General features: G+C 36.5%; 1 protein-coding gene and 1 pseudogene across 2 annotated transcripts in view; one reads left to right on the top strand and one right to left on the bottom strand.

The window, feature by feature from the left end:
* Window positions 1-22107, bottom strand: part of TAFA1 (TAFA chemokine like family member 1) — a 640413-nt gene that overhangs the window by 581040 nt on the left and 37266 nt on the right. The window lies entirely within an intron of this gene.
* Window positions 3739-11380, top strand: LOC123814478 (annotated as a pseudogene).

Below are 22107 nucleotides of genomic sequence, written 5' to 3'. Positions count from 1 at the left end.
ATTTTTTTATTTTCCCTTTCTAAGACAGTATTATGTATTTTTAATTAAATTTGATAGCAGTTTATTTTTTATCATTTTTATTAGGTTCAAATATAGTTGTCTCCATTTTCCCACTACTACTTTCCCCTGCCCCCCAACCCCTACCCTCCATCCTACCCACCTTTGGCTTTCTCCATGGGTTCTTTATACATGTTCTTTGATGACCCTTTCCTTTCTTTCCTACATTATTTCTTTCCCCCCAGTATTAGGTTCAGCCCACTGCTCAGGCAAACATTAATCTCAGCATTCCTATCCTCACCAATCTACAGTGTTCCCATTTTTCCCTCCTCCAAACTGTCACATGAACAAGGACAGGGCCTTGGGCCTAATATTTTGGAACAGAAAGTGTTCTCACTCACCAAGCAAGGGCATGAAAGGGATCTGCTTAAGTAAAATGAGTTTAATAATAGTAATTCTTTTTGGTTTGTGGGATTAAACACATTAACACAAGGAGATTAGTGTAATGCCTTGAACATGATTAGTGTTGTATGTTAGTTATCATTACTTTTAAATTGGTTATTATTATTATATTTAACATTTATCATATATCAAGTGAAGAAAGTATTCTAGAGGATCTAAATTTGCTTTATGGGAAAATCACATGGCTATATTTTTGCTATAAACCCAAGGTAGTACTTTTTTGGCTCAATTTATAAATAAGGTCATGGATACTAGAGGTAGGTAGGTAGGTAGGTAACACATGGGTTAGCAAGTAGGCAGTGCTATACCTAAAAAGGCACTACTGTCTATTGTTTCTAGGACAAAGGTGAGGGGTCACTTCACAATGACTATCCTGGCTCATGACTGTATTGTTTTGATACTCTTTAGATTGATTATGTTTTCATTTGTTTTATAGTGACACTGTCACCTATCTATCATATTATTAAAAGGACTGATTTAAAAATTATACCAAACTCCAAAATGAAAAATGCTATCAGAAAACTAAATATGTCTATTTGTTCATCTAACCAAACTCAAGGGAGACTGTAAACTATAATTTCAGTGTTTATACACTGATAAAAATGTCCTCTAATATTTTTTTAACCCTAACCCTTTATACTTTCTTCTTTAATTTTTATTTTTTTAAATTTTTTATTGATGTTCAACTACCGTTGTCTCCCTTCCCCCCACTCTCCCCAGCCTCACCCATCCCCATCTCCCACCCTCGATCCTACCTCCCTTTAGCTTTGTCTTGTGTTCTTTATACATGTTCCTTAACAACCCTTCCCCTCCTTTCCCCTGTTATCCCCCTCTCCCTCCCCTCTGGTTACTGTCAGTTTGTTCTTTATTTCAGTGTCTCTAGTTATATTTGCTTGCTTGTTTGTTTTGTTGATTAGGTTTCACTTATAGGTGAGATCATATGGCATTTGTCTTTCTATTGACAAGAATAAATATTGCCTATTTTAAAAATTTTCTTAAGTATTCATTTTTCCATTCTATCCATTGCCTTAGTGGAGAAGTATCCAGGATCAATTTAATCCAGCAAATCATAAGCTAATTATTGTCACATCATATTGGCTTATATGCACACAAATGTACTATGTTGTCATGAGGGATATTAAAATTGGTTGGAGAAGGTTCTTCTTTAAAAGATAAATGCCTAACATATAATGCAAAGTCCATTTCAATATCAGAAGCTAAATACCTGCATTTTGAATGGATTTAAAAACATACATGCAAAAGTATAAAACTGAAAATAAGCCCTTGGTCAATCAATGCCCCTGAAAGAAAGATATAAAGATGAATGACTTGGAGATAGATTGTTCTAAATATGTCAGGTGTTCAAAATAAAAGTGGAGTCCTCAACTGTGAGAACAGAGAAAGTGAGGATTGGAACAGCTGAGCAAGTTGGCAGAAAAGGAAGTGAATATGAAAGCTCAGACACAGAAAAATGTATGAGTCCCCACTTTTGTACAAACAGCAACTCTGACAATGCAAAATTTAAAAAGATATTATCAATGTTTGTTGAAAACTAAAGGAATTTAATCACATTTTCATTATTGTAAAAGTGCATCCTGGCGAGGCATTATTTTGCTAACTGACCATTGAGTATATATAATTATCATCAAATATATGTTTCACCATATATATGTATTATATATGTATAATGAAAAATATACATACACTTCCTTCCAACTTAATTTTGGGAAAAATGAAAGGATATTCAACACAGGGAGGGCTAGGAATAGAATGAAGAATTAGAAGTGGAGAAGAAAAGTAAGGGTGAAGGTGTGAAAAAGAAAAGGTAACAGAGCAAGTAATTTATAAATGTTAACATCCCTCAAGTTTTTAGGTAAGTGGGTGCTAAAGAAGATCTTTTTGCTTTACTAGGTAAAATGGTATGAGCATTAGGCTCAAGAGGAACAGATTTCTGTACTTAAGAAATGGAATGGGCTGGAAACAGAAGAGTCTGAAAGGGGAAAGGCAGAGGCAGAGAGGGGAAGGAAGCAGAGGCAGAGCCTAGGAAAAGAGTGGTTTAAGGTTTGTAAAAACATGGACAAGGACACAGGCAGCTGCAAGGAGGATTTGTTTGAAAAGGAGGATTTGAGCAGTCTCACTCCATGTTATAAGGTCTAATTACTTTTGTATCTCCTCTGTGAGGCTGTCAACAAAGGCCTATATTTTCTTCTAAAACTTCTACTGTTGATTTATGTTTCTTTTGGATGTGTTAGTGGGATGGAATGGGCTTCTGGATGAAGCTAGATGTCCACAATTTACACTAAGTGAAGGACAATGGAGGGAGGAGATGAGGAATAAAAGATAAAAACTAATAGTCCATCATTTCATAATTGTAGTGTGTCTTACATATTTCCTCTGTGTTTTACTGCTCTTTACCATCTATAGAGATCGATCTACATTCTAGAGCACTGTACATACACAAAAGTCTTTTGAGAGTTTCAACTAATGAGCCTCAGATACAGACCACTTGAACTCTTGTTTTTTTTTCTGTAAATGAGCCTGGCCAAATCCAAAAATAATCTGAAAAGACATGATGACACCTGTATGAGGTTTAAGATTAAAAAGACAAAGAAATCTCAAATAAAAGAAAAATAGCAAGACTCAATTTTAATGTGCCCAATAATAAATAAGTAAATAAACCCTTCAGCTTAGTAAAGGAAAAATCTATAAGATTCAAATAGGTATAATTTAGAGATTAAGTATGAAAACAGTGTCTCCTCAATAATGGTCTGGTTTATCACAATAGGATAGTGCCCAAGCTGTATTTGGATTAAAATTGAAAATAGAGACTACAGGAAATGTAATAGAAGATACAATCATTGAAACTCACCCTCTGACAAAAAAAGTATAGCTCTGCATTATTTGTAATAATGTTTACACAATGAAGCTGAAATATATTCTTTTAAATAAAACTTTTAAACATGATAATTTTGTTTATTCAACACCTTTTTAAAATTACTGATTCCTCTATGGTAGGCTTTGGGATTTATTACAAGCCTTTCAAATACAAACAACCTGGCAAGTGGGAATAATTATTCTCATCTTTCATCAGGGCCCACTCCTCTGCCACCTACTCCATGAATGAAATCTCCCCAATGTTCAGTTAGAATCATTGTACTTTCCTCTTCTTCATACCTCCATTCAACACTTACTTGTCCTTGCCTTGTATTATTATTAACTCTTCACACACTGCCCACCACATCACAATGCTTTGGTGATAAGGTCTACTTCTATTCTCTCATGGCACCTAACAGGGTTATCACAGCACCACATAAATGTTGGAGGGATTACATCAGAAGCCCAGTGAGACATCAGATTGGTCACCAGACATTCCAAACTAAAATTACTTTACCATCAGCCTCTCAATATAGATAATTCCAGTCCCTAGTACATAAGGAATATTTATCCTTTTTCAACAGTGATTGTAATAAAACATTCCCAACTGAGACACGCAAATTTCTACTCTTAAATAACATTTTCCCCTACTATCTGGAATTGATTCTGGATAGGGACTTCTGAGTTGGGATAGAAACAACTCTAAAGTTTGAAATGGATACATGTCAACCAAATAGAAAAAACATGTTTTTCTAGCCTGACCATCTCTAAAGCCACACTATTTTTTGTTGGTACAATTTCTGGTATTGAATCTAAGCTCTCATAATGTAATATATGGCTTAGCTTGTGGTGTTTTTATAACCCCTAAAAAAGGGACATCCTTTCTCTCCCTAAGAAGAGTATGATTCAGCCTAGGATTACTATTAGGGGCAAACAATCAGCATCTTATCTGGGAAACCTCTCAGGCAAAATGTACTGTGTAAAAGATAGATTACCTAAAACACCACTAAGTTGTGCTGAACATAAATTTATTTTATCTTTATAACTTGTTTTACTGATTTGGCATTACTGTTTTCCATTATTAATAATGTTATTCATTTTATTTCCAGTTATATTTAACTTCTTGACATTTTAAGTACAATCTCTTATTTCTTCATCTTATAGAACATCAACTTAACTTTCTGAAAAGAAGTTAACTAGAGGAACTTAGAGGGGCATTGATATTGTGCTTGATGGAAAGGTGAAAACAAAGTCCCAACAAGGATCTAAGCACAGAATCACTTTAGATTAAATTGGCTTATTGGCAAACATTTTCACATTCAGCTTCCCATTGGTTTCCTTATGTATCATCCCATACTAACTTTTAATAACTGAAGCATAGGCAAAATAAGAAAGCCAATGTAGGATCCAGGTCTTGACACACTATAGGTGCTCAAAAATAATCATAAATGACAAAACTTAATGCCACTGACACTTGTGTCAGCATTATATGAGTTCACATGTTCTTGTGTATTTTAAGCAATACTTAATAATTAAAGCAAGCTCTAGCACTGCATCATATAATACAGTAACCACTAGGCATATATAGCTACTAAGTACAAAAGTGTGGCTAATGAGAGCAAGGAAATAAATTTTAAATTTTCAAACTAATATTTCAACAGTCTCATCCAAAAATGGTGCTGTGAAAACTGGACTGATACCTGAAAAAAATGAAACAAGACCACCAGTTTATACCATACACAAAAATAAACTCAAAATGGATAAAAGGCTTAAAAATGTCACTAAACCATAAAAATTCTAAAAGAAAAATAAGGAGTAAAACCTCAGATATTCAACATAGAAGTGTTGTTGCTGATATTATCTCATAAGACACTAGAAACAAAGCAGAAAATAACAAATAGGACTAAATCAACTTAAAAAAACTTCTGTACAGGTAAAGAAACCATCAGCAAGATGAATAGGGAACCCAATTTATAGAAAAACATTTTTGCCAATGATACATTGAACAATGATACATTGAATAATCTCTGAAATACACAAAGGACTAATACAACTCAATGTGAGGAAGACAAACAACCCAATTAAGAAATGGGCAAAAGACCTGAATAGACACTTTTCCAAAGAGGACACATAGAGGGCCTGCACACATACAAAAAATGCTCAACATCACTAATCATCAGGGAAATGCAAATTAAAACTTCAATAGATATCACCTTATACCTGTCAGAATGGCTACCATCAATAAATCAACAAACAAGAATTTTTGGCAAGGATGTGGAGAAAGGGGATCCCTAGTGCACTGTTGGTGGTTATGCAGTCTTGGGCAACCATTATGGAAAACAATATGGGATATCCCTAATAAATTAAAAATGAAACTCCCCTTCAAATCAGTGATTCCACTTCTGGGAATATATTTCAAGGATTCCAAAACACCAATGCAAAAAATGTATATGCATCCCTATGTTTATAGCAACACTATTTACAATAGACAAAATTTGGAAACAACCTAAATGCCCATCAGTAAAGGAGTGAAAAAAATAGTTGTGGTACATTTACACAATGGAATATTATTCAATGGTAGAAAGAAAGAAACTCTTACATTTTGCAACAGCATGGATGAACCTGGAGAAAATTATGCTAAGTAAATCAAGCCAGTCAGTGAAAGAAAATACCGCATTATCTCACTTGTATGTGGAATCTAATTAATACAATAAAATAATGAACAAAAGAATAATAGAAGCTTAAATACATAAAACAGACTGACAGCTTCTGGAAAAGAGGTGGGGGATGGGATAAAAGATGGTAAAGGGATCCAAATAGCATGTATGAACAACCCTTGGACATGAGAACAATAAGGGGAGAGGAGAGGGTGGGGCTAGGTGGAGGTGGGGAAAGGGAGAAAAAGCAGGACAAACTGTGATAACATAAACAATAAAAATAAAATTTGAGGTTGTCAAGGATCATGTATAAAGGATACACAGACAAAGCCAAAATGGGGTAGGATTGAGGGTGGGAGGTAAGGATGTCTGGGGTTGGATGAAGTGGCTTGGGGGAAATGGAAACAATTGTACTTGAACAATTACCCTTACAAGGGTAAGTTTATTGAACACCAATAAATAAATAAAAAGTAAAAATAATGTGAAGGTAAAAAATAGTAAAATAAAATAAAAAACTAATATTCAATTTCTCACTAGAATAATTTAAATATATTTGGTACCTGTATATGTGAATTGATTTTTTAACTTTAAATTTTATAAAAACCTAAATACAGACCAAGTATTTCTAATGAAAATTTAGTGTTCTGAACTGAGATGAGCTGTAGTTAAATACACACCAGATTTCAGACACTTAGTACAGAAAAACATAATGCAAAGTATCTCAAAGCAATTCTTTATATTGATTACGCATGAGCATAATCATTGTAGTGGGATGAATGGTGATCCCCAAAAAGATATGTCCATATCCTAATCCCCAGAATCTATGAATATTACTTTCTGTGGTAAATGAGTGAATATATACCATCTTACATGATAAAACAAATGTGATTAAGGATCTTAAGAGGAATCACTTATCCTAAATTATCCAGGATTCAATTCCAATGATGAGCATCCTTAAAGTGATGGATAGACAAAGAATATGCAGTCATGTATCAATGGGTATTACAGAGCAATAAAAAATGAAATCTTGCCATTTGCAACAACATGGATATGGCTTAGAGGGTATTGTACATACTAAGGGAAATAAGTCTGAAAGAGAAAGACAAATACCATATCATTTCACATGTATGTGGAATTTAAAGAACAAAACAGATAAACAAACAAAAACAGACTCATGGAAACAGAGATCAAACAAATCATTACCAGAATGGAGGGAATGATGGGGGGCATGGATAAATTTGCACAGTGACAGATGAATACTAGATTAGTTAGTGTGGCAGTCACATTGTAACCTATACAAATGTTGAATCACTGTACTATACACCTGAAACTAACATAATATTATATACCATTATACTTAATTCTTGTTTAAAAAGACCGAGGCCAATAGAGATTTGATAAATATAAGAGGAGGGGGAAAATGTGACTATGGAAGCAAAGCAAAGATTGAAGTGATGTGGCTGCAAGTCAAGAAATACCAGCAGCCATGAGAAACAGGAAGAGAAACAGAAGGGATTCTACCTAGAGCCTCCAGAGGGAGTGGGACTCTGCCTACACCTTACTTTGAACTTTTGCTGTACAAAACTGTGAGAGAATAAACTAATATTGTTAAGTTTATGGTAACTTGGTACAGTAGCCTCAGGAAACAAAATGATATTTTGAATATGTTGAGTTAAGATTATCAAAATTAATTTTATCTTTTAAAAAACTTTTTAAGAACATACACCATCATCAAGAGGGATTCATCCCAGGGATGCAAGGATAGTACAATATTCACAAGTCAATAAATGTAATACATCACAAAAGCAAAGACAAAAACAGGTGATCATATCAAAAGATGCTAAAAAAAAACATTTGGTAAATTACAGCTCCTATTTATGATAAAAAGCACTCAGCAAAGTGGGAGTAGAGGGAGCATACCTCAACAAAATAAAGGCCATAGGCCATATACAGGAAACCCATGGCCAATATCATACTCAACAGGCAAAAACTAAAAACTTTTCCCCTAAGACAGGGGTATTCACTTTCACCACTTCTATACAACATAATATTGGCAGTTCTAGCCACAGCAATCAGACAAGAAAAATAAATAAAAGGCATACAAATTGGAAAGGAAGAAGAAAAACTGTCATTGTTTGCAGATGACATGATAATACACACAGAAAATCCTTTAGATTCCACCAAAAAACTACTCAACTTAATAAGTGAATTTGGAAAAAATAGCAGGATACAAAGTCAATATTCAGAAATCAAAGGCATTTTTGTACACCAATAATGAAATATCAGAAAGAGAAATTGGAGGGGGGGGAATCCCATTTGCTTTAGCAACAAGAAAAAATAAAGTACCTAGGAATAAACCTAACCAAGGAGGTAAAAGACCTGTACACAGGAAACTACAGAATACTGAAGAAAGAAGTTCAGGAAGACAAAATAAATGGAAGCAGTTACCATGTTCATGGATTAGAAGAATTAACATAATCAAAATGTCCATAACACCCAGAAGAAATTTATAGATTCAACACAATCCCTATTGAAATACAAATGACATATTTCACAGATATAGAACAAACATTTCAAAAATTTATATGGAACCATACATTGCCCCAAATAGCTGCAGCAATTTTGAGAAAGAACAAAGTAAGAGTAATCACAATACCTGACATAAAAGTATATTACAAGGCCACTGTAATCAAACTAGTCTGGTATTTGCATAAGAACAGAAACATGGGTCAATGGAACAGAATAGAAAGTACAGAATTAAACCCACATCTCTTTGGTCAATTAATATTTGACAAATGGGGCAGAAGCATAAAATCGAGTAAAAATAGCCTCTTCAACAAATGGTACTGGGAGATCTGGAGAGCTACATGCAAAAAATGAAACTCAACCACCAACTTACACTATACACAAAAATAAACCCAAGATGGATAAAATACTTAAATATAAGTCATGACACCATTAAAGTTCTAGAAGAGAATGTAGGCAGGAAAATTCTCATATATTCCATGCAGCAATATTTGCACTATGTCCCCTAGAACAAGGGACATAAAGGAGAGAATAAACAAATGGGACTACATCAAGTTAAAAAGCTTCGGCACAGCTAAAGAAAACATCATCAATATAAAAAGGGAACCATCCATATGGGAAAATATACTTGCCAATGATACCTCGGACAAGGGTTTGATCTCCAAAATATGTAAAGAACCCATGGGACTCCACACTAGGAAGACAAACAATCCAACTAAAAAATGTCAAAGGAGTCAGTAGGCCCTGGTTGTCAGAAAAACTCGGTTTGGATTGGAGATCTCTACCTGGAGAAAGGAGAAGTCACTACTAGCCACTGACACGTGGAAAACTGAAACATAGCTACTGGTTGCCAAATGTTTGATTTTGTTACACTTTCAAAACGTGTTTGAAAAACCCCACTGCAGCCTCAGGGACTGGAGACCTGGCACATTACAGGGATCCTATATTTGCAAATTAATGGTACTGCCAATTTTGAACATGACTGACATGCTGTTTAGAATTCAGCACTTAAATAAAGATACTCTGCTCCTCTTATTTACACTTTTATGGTGCATGTCTAAAGGGCATATATGAAGTGAGGCCAATTAGCAATACTTAAGTGTTGGAGTTAAATAAATTTTCTAAGCTTCAAAACCTGTCATTTTAGAATTTTGTAGGCATTTAATTCCTATGTAAATTATACAAATTTATTTTTATTAATTATCCCCAGAACAATAAAAGAAAAATACTTGCCATTCTAAAAAAGAAAATAGGCAGAGGACATGAATAAACACTTCTCTAAGGAGGACATACAGAGGGACCAGAGACATATGAAAGAATGCAGCTATCAGAGAGATGCAAATTAAAACCAAATGAGATACTACTTCATACCAGTTAGAATGGCCATCATAAACAAATCAACAAACAACAAGTGCTGGTGAGAATGTGAAGAAAAGGGAACCCTAGTACACTCTTGGTGGGGATGAAGACTGGTGCAGCCTCTGTGGAAAATGGCATGGAATTTCCTCAAAAAACTAAAAATGCAACTGTCTTTTGACCTGGCAATTCCACTGCTGGAATTATACCCTAAGAATCCTGAAACACTAATTTAAAAGAATCTAGGCACCCCAATGTTCATAGCATTATTTACAACAGCCAAGTGCTAGAAACAGCCTAAATGCCCATCCATAAATGAGTATGTCAAAAAACTATGATACATTTACACAATGGAATACTATGCAGCCAAAAGACAGAAGGAACTTCTACCTTTCCCGACAGCATGGATTCAACTAGAGAGTATTATGCTAATTGAAATAAGCCAGGAGGAGAAAAACAAATGCAATATGATCTCACCTATAAATGGAACTTGATCAACAAAATAAACAAGCAAGCAAAATAGAACCAGAGACCTGGAAATAAAGAACAAACTGACAGTGACCAGTGGGGAAGTGGGATGTGATAACAGGGGAAAGCAGGGGGATGGATCAAGTCAAGGAACATGCATGTAAAGGACTAATAGACAAGGATAACTGGGGTAGGATTAAATGTGGGAGAGGGAGATGGGCAGGGCAGAGGAAAGCAATGGGGGAAAATGGAGACAACTATAATTGAACAACAAGAAAATGTTTTAAACAAGTAAATGAGTAAAAGAAGTATTTTCCTACAAAAATATTTTTTTAAATGTGACTATTACAATATTTTAAGTTACATTTATTTATATTTCTATAAAATATAAGCCATATATATATATAGAATATAGCCTACAAATATAGTGTGTCTTTATAATTAAATTGTACTATACTACTCTACAATAAACTATCAGAGATTATCTATCTTTCTAAATAATATATTTCTCAGAATTTCTATCTCTTAGGTCACCTATGTAATAAACTTAATAACTTTCTTAAATTCACAACTGATAAAATGTTGGCATGCTATCACTATTCCTGGAATGTTTAGGAGTTATTGTTTAAATATCTATATCTTCCTTTCCAATCTCAGCCCAGCAGAATGGCTCCCACAAGAAGGGTGGTAAGAAAAACAAGGACTGTTCTGCCATCAATGAAGTAGTGACCAGAGAACACACCAACATTCACAAGCCTATATATGGAATGTGTTTCAAGAAGCTCACTCCTCGGGCACTCAAACAGATCCAAAAATTTGCCATGAAGGACATGGAAACTCCAGATGTGCTCATTGACACCAGGCTCAACAAAGCTGTCTGAGCTAAAGGAATAAGAGATGTACCATACCTTATCCAGGTGTTGTCCAGAAAAAGTAATTAAATGAATGAAGTTACACCAAATGAACTCTACATGTTTGTTACCTATATGTCTGTTACCACTTTCAAAAATCTACAAAGAGTTAATGTGGATGAGAACTAGTTGCTGATTGTCAAATAAAGTTATAAAACTGCAAAAAGAAATTCATGTGTAGATTTTTCTATTCACTCAAAAATATTAAACTGTGAAATCTAATTAAAATATTCAATGAGACTACTGGCCAAGATGGAGGCATAGGTGGTCATACTGTACCTCCTCACGCAACCAAAACTAAGGACAACAAGAATTTACAAACAAAAAACAACCAGAACAGAGAGAAATGAACCGAACAGAAGTTTGAATACCATACATACAGACCAATAAGGAGGGCTGGAGTCAGAGGCCTAAGGAGAGGGGTCAAGGGGTACCGTCAGAAAAAAGCAGTGGCTGGCAGACATGGCCGCTCAGGGCTCAGACAGCAGTTGGCAGACCCCAGAAACGTGGGGGCAGCTGACAGACGGGTGGCAGACCCTGGGTGTGGGAGGCAACGAGCAGACCCAGTGAGACGCAGCCACATATTCGCACACAGAGAAACTAAGCGAAAACGGGCAGTGACACAAACTTCGCAACTCAGAGACCCAGAGCAGGGAAACAAAGCCTAAAGGCACGGACAGAAAACACCTGTGGGTGTTGAAGCCGGGAGATTCTCTTAGTCCCACAGGAGGCTCCTTGGGGAAACTCACAGAGCCTGGGAAAGTACACAAACCCACCCGCCCAGGAACCAGCACCAGAAGGACCCAATTTGCTTGTGGGAAGCAGCAAAGGGGACTGAAGTCCTAGAGAGATCAGAGCAAGCACCATTGTCCCCTCTTGGACCACGCCCACACTTATAATGTCACAACCCAGTGAATGGAGGGCACCGCCCTGGTGAACACCTAAGGCTCCGCCCCTCATATGTAACAGGCACAACCAGAACAAAGGAAAAAAATAAAATAAAATAAAAAAAGATGGCTCAAACAGAGTTAAAAGCCCCAGAGCCAGTTTTTTAAGCGACCGAGAAATAGCCAACCTATCAGATGCACAGTTCAAAGCACAGGTGATCAGGATGCTCACAGAATTGGTGGACTTTGGTCATAAATTAGATGAACAAATGCAGGCTACGTTAAGAGAAATGAAGGATAATGCACAGGGAACCAATAGTGATGGAAAGAAAACTGGGTTTCAAATCAATGGAAGGGACCAGAAGGAAGAAAGGAACAACCGAACAGAAAAGAATGAAGAAACAAGAATTGAAAAAAAGTGAGGAGAGGCTTAGGAACCTCCAGGACATCTTTAAATGTTCCAACATCCAAATTATAGGGGTACCAGAAGGGGAAGAGGAAAAACAAGTGGAAAAGTTATTTGAACAAATAATAAAGAAGAACTTCCCCAATATGGCAAGGGAAATAGACTTCCAGGAAGTCCAGGAAGCTCAGAGAGTCCCAAAGAGGTTGGACCCAAAAAGGAACATGCCAAGGTGCATCATAATTACATTACCCAAGATAAAAATGAAGGAGAGAATTCTAGAAGCAGCAAGAGATAAGGGGACAGTTACGTACAAAGGAGTTCCCATCAGAATGTCAGCTGATTTCTCAAAAGAGACCTTGCAGGCAAGAAGGGGCTGGAAAGAAGTATTCCAAGTCATGAAAGGCAAGGACCTACATCCAAGATTGCTCTATCCAGTAAAGCTTTCATGTAGAATGGAAGGGGAGATAAAGTGCTTCTCAGATAAGGCCAAGTTAAAGGAGTTCATTATCACCAAGCCCTTATTATATGAAATTTTGAAGGGACTTATCTAAGAAAAAAAAGGTAAAAAATATGAAAAGTAAAAAAAAGACATCAAACTCACAGTTAATAACAACCATACCTAAAACAAAAGCAAACTAAGCAAAGAAATAGAACAGGAGCAGAACCACAGAAATGGAGATCACATAGAGGGTTAGCAACAAGGAAGTGGGAGGAGGAGAGAGGGGGAAAAGATATAGAGAATAGGTAGCATGGACAATAGGTAGAAAATAGACAGGGGGAAGGCAGGAATAGTGTGGGGAATGTAGAAGCTAAAGAACTTATGACACATGGACATGAACTAAAGGGGGGGAATGTGGGTGGGAGGGGTTGTGGCAAGGTTGAGGGGAATGAAGGGGGAAAATGGGACAACTGTAATAGCATAGTAAAATATATTTAAAAAGTTTAAAAAATATTCAATGAGATAACTGGAATTTTGAAAGTTTCTAATAAGACGAAATGAAGGTTGAAATATAACAATACAGAAAGTAACAGAGACAAATTCACAGTCCATACTTAAGTAAAAATAGGCAGCTATGAAAACAGACTCAAGAGTTGTGACTGCACTGTGGTGTGTGTGAAATAGGTCTGGGGGTAGGAGGGGTTGTTGACAATAAACTCATTCTGTGTTGGCAGGTGGTAGAGCTGCCAGAATGACTATTGTGATACTGGGCTGTTTAAATAAAAATAAGCGTTCCACCAGTGATAGTCCTGCCCTAGCCCAAAGCAGCACCATTTCTTTTGACAATCAATTAGACTGGAAAAGAGATGACCCAGGAAAAACATACTGTCTTTACATCTGAATGGCTCTTCTATGGAAAACACATTTACCTTGCTTTGTAACTTATCACAAAATGAAAAACAATCCAGGTGCTCTTCCCTAGCCCTAAATTTCTCAGCATTCTGCTAAATATCAGGGGGAAGTCTAAGAATTTTAGCTCATCAGTAATGAATCAGGCTACCAAAAAAGTAATTAACTTCTCATGTCTTACAATAGATTTAGGAAAGTGCCTTCCATATCTGAGAATATTGTTCCTTAACAGTTACATCCCAAGATAACTGTGTACATTTCTCTAAAAAGAAGAGACATAAATAAGAGTACAGGACAGTGCTTAGGAGCATAAGCTATAGATCCAGATTGCTTGAGTCTGAATCCTAGCTTTTTCATTTAATAACAATGTGACACTGGACAAATCACTTAACCTCTCTGAGCTTCTATTTTCTCTCTTGATGAATTAGGATATAATAAAAACTCCTACTTTCTTAGGTTATTGTCAGGAGGTTTAGCCAGGGGCTATGGGCTTCAGGCCAACTCCCATGGCCAATAGAGTTATGCCAATTCAAGAGGCCAGGACTACTGAAGCTAAGAAAAAACATTCATTTTCAACAGAGGTCTGAAGGTTGTGTGGAGAGAATGGTCTGTATCTCATGGGGTCCTAAATTTTTATTTTATTTATTCAGTCAGTCACAAATATTTTTAAAAACCTTCTTTGTGCCATTATACATTATGAACCAAAACTGATGAAAATATCTGCCTTGTGGAACTTACATTTTACTTAGGAGAAAAAAATAATAAGCTTAATATAATAAAGAAGTAAATACTATGATGCAATAAAGGGCAACAAATGCTATTCAAAAAGCAGAGAAGAATAAGGAAGATCTGAGTGCTGGGAGAGAGATAAAATTAAAATAAATAAGCTATCAGGTGAATCTTCACAGAAGTTGTGAGGATATATTTGAGCAAAGACTGAGAGGGGCAAGGATGTAGACCATGTAGGCATTTGGGGAAGAAGATTCCAGGCAGAGCAAGAGCCAGTGCACATAGAAGTGTGTCTTTCTTTGAAAGGAAAGCATGGAGGCCAGTGTGGATGTAGAAGCATAAGCAAAGAAGAGCGTGGCAGAAGTCATAGAGATATCAGGGGAAAGGGGGAAGGAACATTGTGTAGAGCCATTGTGAGGACTTTGACTATGACCCTGATAGAGGCATGAAACCAATGAGCATTTTAGACCAACCAGTGACAAGATCTAAGTAACTTTCCATTTTATGTTTTTTTCTCCCTCTGTGGAGAAGAGACTGCATAGGGCAAATATGAAAGCAGGAGACCCACCTTAAGTGTCTGCAATAAATTACCTCAGAGGAAATAATGGTTTCACACAGGGTAGCATCAGGAGAAGTACTGAGAAGTGGTTGGAGTCTGAACATATTCTGAAGTTAGAATAAAGTACCTTTACTGACAGGTTGAATTGAAATTTGAGAGAAGGAATGGAGTTGAGGGTAACACCAGAATTTTGATGTAAAGAATGAGAAAGATGTAAATGCAATTGACTGAAATAAAGAAAACTATGAATAGAGGAGAATTTAGGTCAGCAGCAGATCAGTGTTTTTTTCATTATTGTTGTTCAAGTACAGTTTCTTGCCTTTCCCCCCACCCCAGCCCAACACTCCAGCCCTCCCTACCTCCCCCCCATTTTGAGCACCCCCCATTAATTGTCCATGTGTCCTTCATAATTGTTCCTGCAAACCCTTTACCCTATTCCCCTGAAATTCCCTCCCCTCCCCACTCTGGTCACTGTCAGCCTATTTTTTGATTAAGGAAATTTGATGTAGGCCAGAGAAGGAGTCCAGTTTAAGCATGTCCAAAACAATGTGGTAGAAGATCAAACGAGTGAATGAGTCATCACCTGACAGGCGATGCTCTGAGAAAAATAAAGTGGTAATATAATCTTTGTCTACATAACTGCTAGGTTATTTTCTAACTCTTATGTTACCTAATTATGATTTTGAAGTATCTTAGCAATGTATAATGGAGTGTGTATGTGTGTGTAAATATTGATAATCTAGGGAGTCTTTTAAAATCTTAACAAAGACTCAGTGGAGAAAATGACAGGAACTCCAACAGCCCCAAAGGTTTATTTCACATTCACTCAACTGTGGATCTGGGCTTGGTGACATCTATTCATTCAAAAGTCAGCTATATGAAAACAAAACAAAATAAAACTGATGTCTAGTGTCCAATTGTTTTGTTTTCTTTCAGTTCCTTTTGTTTGGTTTTACTTTGCTTTTGTATTTACTAACTGGATTATCCTCTTCTTTATCAACACACTGAAGTTTTGGAGCTTTATCCAAATACTGAAACAATAGAAGAATCCACATGAAGACTGGTAGGAAGGGTGGAAACATGAATGGGGTGGCAAGTGAGGTTTCAGAGGGGTATCTCAGTTGCAAATTTTCCCCCTTAGGAGCATGAGGTATCAAGCCAGGCTCCCCAGCCTAGTGCCACAGAGTGACTACATATCATATGGCTATGAAAATTAATGGGGACTCTGTCTCGGGTAAAAACAGGAATCTGATAAACAGGTGCCCCCTTAAAGTACCAGTGTACAATGCCTCATTGTCAACTACTCACCCTGGGCTCCTGCAAAGGGATGGTGGAGTGGACTAGAGTCAGTGAGGAGAGTCTGGGACTTGTGGCTCTAAGGAGACAGCTAGAGGGACAGCCTCCAGGATCCCTGTGCTGAGTCAGTGTTGACACTACAGATGCCATCTTTCTTGGATGGAATAGCATTAAACTGGGGGAAAGCAATAGCTCCACCCTATGGACTTCCTCTCACCCCACTCTGAAAAGCTGCACCATGCTGAATAGTCAGCTGCTTGGGCCAGCATGTAGAGACCTGGGAGACTCAGGAGGCATCACTAACCAAGATGTGTAACTTTGGGGTGAGGACCATTTTGGCCACTTTCTCATGAACCTGAGTGGTTCCTCTCCCCATGGAATATCTGCTAGCACCACTCTCCAGGCTCCTAGCACACCCCATGCTCCCAACTCCTGGTAGCTCCACCTTGACAAGGCTTGGGTAGAATCTGGGACAGACTGTCTTGTGTGGCTCTGGGATAGGGACAAGTCCACCTACCTTCCCCAAAGCCTGACTTGCACATACTCACAGATCATCTAACACTACCCTATTGAATCCCAGCAGTCTTGCCTTGCTGAGATTAGGCTCATGGCAAAATCTGAGAAAGACTGTGTTGTGTGGCTCTAGGATGGGAGCCATTTTACCCTCACATGCCCTATCCATGCAGAGCTGTCCCTTTATACAGCCAAATCTTGATCAGCTTGCACCTCATAAGTTCTGCTGGCTTTAATCTGATAACTTCATGAAACCTCACCCTACCACAAAGATGTGTGAACACCCAGTGGGTGGCAGATAGACTTGGGATACACTGAGACAATTATTAAGTAGCCTAAAACCCAGCACTGTCACCAAACTTGAACCTACATCAAACTGGTGAATGCCACTCACCCTTATCTGGTGACTTACTGTGACCCTACCTCATGCAATTCCAGTGCTGCCAGAGGTGCTTTCAGTGATTGAGCCTAATAAGCAACTGGCAGGCAGAGACAGGGAAGACAGATCTTGGGGTGCCTTAGGACTTTTGTTGACCTGGCCCAGGGCCCTGTGCTGGTAAAAGCCATCCTGGGTACACAGTTTGGTTATTTCAGCACACATCAGGCCCAGAAAAGTCAGCCACAAGCTGTAGTTCACTTTGTAACTCCAAACGTGTTACTCAGAAAAAGTCATAGGTAGTGTCTGACATTGGCCTATACTAGAGTCCCTCCCAAGAGACTCCTGAACAAAGATATCCAGTGGCCAGCTTCATTCAACTTCAGAGTAGTATCCAATAAACTCCATAAGCAGCATATACAAAGGGAGTTCTCAGGAGGAAACACACTCTGCTGAGGTACATTCTGCATCATGTAGTCATCACCAGCAGAGCAGCTCATACACTGTGGTCTGGGTTGATCCTAACATTCAGCCAGCCAAATATTCAATGCTGTGCATAAATAGGCCAATAGCAATCAGGACTCAATTAGACCAGGTTGATCAAAACACTTCATACAAGGGAGATTCCAGAAGTGCTCAGCTCAGTTTATGAAGCAGACCATGCCACTGGACTCCACAGTAAACCTACTACATAAGGCCACCCCACAAAGACTATTTTTTGTAGTCATAGCTTATCTATTTAATGATTAGAAATAAAGGTAAAGAGGTAGCAAAAATGAGGACACAAAGAAACAAGCCCCAAATAAAAGAATGAGAGAAATCTCCAGAAAAACAGCTAAATAAAATGAAGGCAGGTGATTTATCAGATTCAAAAATGGCTATAAGAATGCTAATAAAAACTTAGGGATAACTACATGATAAAGGAATAAAAACCATTAAAAAGAACCAGTTAGAAATGAAGAATACAACATCTGAAATGAAAAATACACAAGAAAGTATAAAAAGTAGGTTTGATAAAGCAGAGGATCAAATCAGTGATTTGGAAGACAGGGTAGAAAAAAGCACCCAATCAGAGCAGCAAAAAGAAAGAAGAATTTTTAAAAAGGAAGACAGTTGAAGGAACCTTTGGGATAGTATTAACTATAACAACATCTATATCACATGGGTACCAGAAAGTGAAGAGAGTGAGCAAGGGGTCAAGAACCTATTTAAAGAAATAATGACCCAAAACTTCCCTAACCTGGTGAAAAAAATGATACACAGTTCAAGAAACACAGAGAGTCCCAAACCAGAAGAACCCAAAGAGGGTCAAACCAAGATACGTCACAGTTAAAATGACAAAGGTTAAAGACAAAGAGAGAATCTTAAAAGCAATAAGAGAAAGATAGTTAGTTACCTAAAAAGAAGCTCCCATAAGACTCTCAGATGATTTTTCAACAGAAACATTTCAAGAAAGAAGGAATTAGCATGAAGTAATCAAAATGATGAAAATCAAGGACCTACAACCAAGATTGCTTTATGCAGCAGGGCCATCATTTAAAATTGAAGGAAAAACAAAGAGGTTCCTAGACAAGAAAAAGCTAAAGGAGTTTGTTAACACCAAAGCAGCAATATAAGAAATGTAAAAGAGTCTTCATTAGGAAAAAGAAGGAGGTATGTAGTAGTAGTAGTAGTAGTAGTAGTAGTAGTAGTAGTAGTAGTAGTAGTAGAAGAAGAAGAAAGGGGGAGGGGAGGGGGAAAAGGAAAGAGGAACATATTTGAAAGAATAAAGTGATAACAAATATGTACCTATCAATAATCACTTTAATTGTAAGTGGCTCAAATTCTCCAATCACAAGACATAGAGTAGCTGAATGAATAAGAAAACAAGACCCATATGTATAATGTATGCAAGAAACTCAACTCAGAACAAAAGATATACATAGACTAAAAGTAAAGGGATGGAAAAGATATTTCATGGAAATGGAAATGAAAAAAAGTGGAGCAGTAATACTTATATTTGACAAAATAGACTTTAAAGTAAAGGGTATAACAAGAGAAAAAAAGGACACTTCATAATGATAAAGAAAACAACACAACAAGAGAATATAACCCTTGTAAACATTTATTCACTTAACAGGAGCACCTAAATATATAAACACATCTTGATGGACATAAAGGGAAAAATTGGCAAAAACACAGGCATAGTCAGTGATTTTAATATCCCATTGACTTCAGTAGATAGATCTTCTAGACAGAAAATGAAGAAGAAAACAGCATCCTTAAATCACACACTAGATCAGATGGATTTAATTGTTAACTTCAGATCATTTCATCCAAGAGTAGCAGAATATACATTCTTTTCAAGTGCTCATGGAACATGCATAGGATAGACGACAGGCTAGGACACAAAACTAGTCTCAATACATTTAAGATGATTGAAGTCATATCAAGCATTTTCTCTCATCACAATGCTATGATATTATAAATCAATCACAAGAAAAAAAAAAGAAACCCTGAAAAATCACACAAAGACATGGAGGCTAAATAACATGTTACTAAATAATGAATGAGTTAACAGTGAGATCAAGAAAGAAATTTTTAAAAACATTGAAAGAAATGAAAATGAGAATACAATAACTCCAAAATCTAAGGTAAACAACAGAAGTCCCAAGAGGGAAAATCAAAGCATTACAAGTCTACCTCAAAAAAAAAAAGAAAATCTCAAATGAATAATCTTATGTTTCACACTTAAGGGAACTAGAAAGACCAATAAACAAAACCCAAAGTGAGTAGAAGAAAAGAAATAATAAAGAGCAAAGCAGATGTAATGAAATAGAATCTAAAACAAAATAACAATATGAAAGATCAATGAAACCAACAGCTAGTTCTTTGATAAGATAAACAAGATTGACAAACCTTTAACCAGACTCATCCAGAAAGAAAGAATGAAGGCCTAAATAAATGAAATCATAAATGAAAGAAAATAATTAACATCTAACATCAAAGAAATACAAAAAAGTTTTTAAAAAAGAATGGACAACTAAATGTCAACAATTTAGACAATCTGAATGAAATGGATAAATTTCTAGAAACATACAATCTTCCAAAACTGAATTAAGAGAACTAGGAACCTGAGTAGGCAAATTAAAACTAATGAAATTGAAGCAGTAATCAAAAAAGACTCCCAAGAAACAAAATCCTGGACCAGATGGCTTCATAAGTGGATTCTACCAAACATTCTGAGAAGAAGCAACATCTCTCCTTTTCAAATTATTCCAAAATATTCAGGAGGAAGGAAGACTCTCATGTTTATTTTATGAGGCCAGCATTACCCTAATTCAAAAAACAGATAAAGGCACCACAAAGAGAATAAATTATACAACCATAGCCTTGATTAACATAGATGCAAAAATCCTTTTCTTGCAAAATTTTTTTTGCAAAAAAAAATTAGCTAACCAAATCTAGTAATACTAAAGAATCATACATCATGATCAAGTGGTATTTTTTTCTGGAAATGTAAGGCTGGTATAATATACACTAATTAATAAATGTGATACACCACATAAACAAAATAAAAGATAAAAATGACATGATCATGTCAATAGATGCAGAAGAATCATTTGATAAGAACCAGAACCAATTTTTGATAAAAACTCTCACCAAAGTGGGAGTAGACGGAACATACCTCAACATAATAAAGGGCATATATGACAAACCCACAGCCAACATCATACTCAATGGGCAATAACTACCTACATCACTCTTAAGATCAGGAACAAGATAAGAATATCCACTTTCACCGCTTTTATTCAACATAGTATTGGAAGTCCTAGTGACAGTGATCAGACAAGAAAAAGTAAAAGGTATCCAATTGGAAAGTAAGAAGTAAAACTGTCATTATTCGCAGATGGCATGTTACCATATATAGAGAACCCTAAAGATTCCACCAAAAATCTGCTACAACTGAAAAAGAGGTTCAAGTATGTAGCTATATTCAGAATAAATATCCAGAAACCAGCTGATTTTTTATACACTGATAATGAACTATCAGAAAGGGAAACTAAGAAAACAAACTCATTTACAATTACATGAAAAATAAAATAAAATAAATTACCTAGGAATAAATTTAACCATTTAATATTTGAGGGAGACTCAAGAAACCTGGAATTTATTTACAACAATTGTGTATTTATTCTTACATGTTTAAACTTGTCTGTTTCAAAGTACTCTCCGTTTGATGCACTACTCCTATTGAGACATTTTTCCACAGCTCAAAAGTTTTAGAACTTGTCCATTTTGATGCCTTTTAGTGCTTCTGCCATCTTTTGTTCTACCTCTTCCACATCAGAGAAATGTTTCCCTTTGAGGACTTTGTTAATCCAGGAGTGGAAGTAGCTCTGGGTAAGGTTGAGTGAATAGCGAGTGTGGGGCATGAGGATTATGCCTTTTTTGTGTGTGTGTGAAAAACTGCTGAACACTCAGCGTGGTGCAGGCAGATACACTCACAAATCACCCATTGTGAAATGTGCAAACACATTGAAAGAGTCCATAGAAACTATTCACTGAAGCTGAATGCAGCCTCTTTCAACAATGCCAGCTGGCACACTGATACAAATGGGTTATTAGAACACTCACCTAGTGGGGAAAGCCTACTAAGGGCCCACCTTCCAGAAGACAATTCCTGTTTTTTGGGATGTCCCCTCATAAAAGTCCCCTCATAATTACTCACAAATTATAAGAAATTAAATAAAGAAATTGAA

Source organism: Phyllostomus hastatus, unplaced genomic scaffold (assembly GCF_019186645.2).
Source record: "Phyllostomus hastatus isolate PE091 unplaced genomic scaffold, TTU_PhHast_1.1 phas_contig_16, whole genome shotgun sequence".
Taxonomy (NCBI): Eukaryota; Metazoa; Chordata; class Mammalia; order Chiroptera; family Phyllostomidae; genus Phyllostomus; species Phyllostomus hastatus.
This window is presented reverse-complemented; position numbering and strand designations above follow the sequence as displayed.